Below are 2,500 nucleotides of genomic sequence, written 5' to 3' on the forward strand. Positions count from 1 at the left end.
ATCGCATCGATTTCATCGAGCAACCGGTGGACGCTGCCGCGTTCGTTCGTAAATGAATAATATACATACTCATGGCTAACTTGAGGCGAATAATCGCAAACGACGACGCGTCGATTTTGCGGCCATCGTTGCTCGCGCGACTAACGACGACCAGCCGAAACGGCTGTAGTTTATCGCATCGATTTCATCGAGCAACCGATGGACGCTGCCGCGTTCGTTCGTAAATGAATAATATACATACTCATGGCTAACTTGAGGCGAATAATCGCAAACGACGACGCGTCGATTTTGCGGCCATCGTTGCTCGCGCGACTAACGACGACCAGCCGAAACGGCTGTAGTTTATCGCATCGATTTCATCGAGCAACCGATGGACGCTGCCGCGTTCGTTCGTAAATGAATGTTATACATACTCATGGCTAACTTGAGGCGAATAATCGCAAACGACGACGCGTCGATTTTGCGGCCATCGTTGCTCGCGCGACTAACGACGACCAGCCGAAACGGCTGTAGTTTATCGCATCGATTTCATCGAGCAACCGATGGACGCTGCCGCGTTCGTTCGTAAATGAATAATATACATACTCATGGCTAACGTGAGGCGAATAATCGCAAACGACGACGCGTCGATTGTGCGGCCATCCGTTGCTCGCGCGACTAACGACGACCAGCCGAGAAGGCTGTAGTTTATCGCATCGATTTCATCGAGCAACCGATGGGCGCTGCCGCGTGCGTTCGCCCGATTGCGCGTGAAGTTACTGTTCGGAACCAAGAATATACGGGTGTATTATACCCGTTGGTCGCAGCCACGCGCAAAGGCTTTTGAATGTACTGTACGCCCGGCCGTCGAACGATGGTTTTCCGTCATTCAGGAAACAAAAAGAAACTTTTGTCGTCGATATGGCGCGTTCAATCCTCCGTCGATACGCTGGTCGGAGGTGCGAACATCGAATATTTTTAAAGCAAAGAACAAGGAGCATTTTTAAATACAAAGAGAAAAATTGTAAATTGTATATGATTACCCTGAACGGTGGATCACTTGGCTCGTGGGTCGATGAAGAACGCAGCTAATTGCGCGTCAACGTGTGAACTGCAGGACACATGAACATCGACATTTCGAACGCACATTGCGGTCCACGGATAAAATTCCTGGACCACGCCTGGCTGAGGGTCGTTCACTTGTCCTAAAACTGCTTGCGTTGTTCTCAGATTCCCTAACCCCGCCGTCGTTTACCTCTCCTTTCGGGGAGATGGCGAAGAACGTTTCGGAGCCGGGTCGATGAAGAGAAAGGTATCAACGTACGAGCGAGAATTTGGGTATTTCGTTGGCGTTTGTCGCTGGACGTACGAAAAAGAATAAATATTATATATTATTGGCAAGTTTGCGCACCCCTTGCGTGGTGAGGCAGAGATCAGTCTGGACTCGCGCGAGTGTTTTACGGCGTCGTGCGTCGTGTTGTCTGGAGTATCATCACGACCGCCCGTTAAAGCACCGCTCCTACGATTTCTGACTTTGACGGCACTAAAAACCACCGTGGGGCGCAAATCGCGTTTCGTACAAATCTAATGATTACCGGCGCTCCCGACGTTGCCCGAAGTTAATAATTTATGCAAAGGAAAGAGAAAATAAAGCGTATACTAGTTTTGGAGCATAACAAAAAGGACACTGGAAAGAAATTTGACCAAACACTGATAATTATGATATGTAATATATGCCCTACCACGTGAAATTTGTGGTATCCGTCGGTCGTCGTCTTCCTCTCTGTTCGTTCGTACAGCCCCAGGGAAAAATGATAATTTATCAAACGAATCGGACGATCATCCTCTATGGAGAGGCTCGAACGAACACGACGAGAAGCGCGATACGAACGGAACCCAAAAGAAGGGATATACTCTGAGAAGTTGGTCGCCCCATGTCTCTCTTTGTTACGAATATGTATATCGATTGCGAGACCGCGCGTTTAGCCGGTCGTCCAGTCCACGAATGCTTTTCTTTCGAACTTACGGTGGACTTTGGTAGACTATCAAAGAATCAACGAAAATCGGATCGGGTAGTTCTATCATAGACACACACCGTGGTTCTTCTTTAATTTGAAAAGCGACGGAAGGACGTTAAAAGTAATCAGCCGGTTACGCCTAGCGAGCGTTTCGCATCGAACGAATGAAAAACTAAGACAGAAGGGAGACACTTTGGCGAGGCGCTAAAAACCCATCATTGATATCCTTTTCTCCGAGAAAGCAAAATGCTATTATATGCTATCGGAGGACGCGGAGAAGTAGGAGGTGGTGGTCGATTCCATATATACACCAGGTTCTTGTTGCTCCGATTCGTTACGGTGTACGATTTGTTTTTCTTTTTTTTTTTTTTTCAACTAACAAGTTTGTTCGACGACCTCAGAGCAGGCGAGATGACCCGCTGAATTTAAGCATATTACTAAGCGGAGGAAAAGAAACTAACTAGGATTTCCTTAGTAGCGGCGAGCGAACAGGAAAGAGCCCA

At 47.8% G+C, this 2,500-nt stretch overlaps 1 non-coding gene and 1 pseudogene across 1 annotated transcript; both read left to right on the forward strand.

Moving 5' to 3' along the window:
- The first annotated feature begins 1,019 nt into the window (after nt 1–1,019).
- Nucleotides 1,020–1,174, forward strand: LOC143350801 (5.8S ribosomal RNA). The gene has a single exon (XR_013081261.1). It is a non-coding gene; the product is annotated as a 5.8S ribosomal RNA (ribosomal RNA).
- A 1,215-nt stretch (nt 1,175–2,389) lies between these two features.
- Nucleotides 2,390–2,500, forward strand: part of LOC143350827 (large subunit ribosomal RNA) — a 3,134-nt pseudogene continuing 3,023 nt past the window's right edge.

The sequence above is a fragment of the Colletes latitarsis genome, unplaced genomic scaffold (genome assembly GCF_051014445.1).
Source record: "Colletes latitarsis isolate SP2378_abdomen unplaced genomic scaffold, iyColLati1 scaffold0040, whole genome shotgun sequence".
NCBI classification, from domain to species: domain Eukaryota; kingdom Metazoa; phylum Arthropoda; class Insecta; order Hymenoptera; family Colletidae; genus Colletes; species Colletes latitarsis.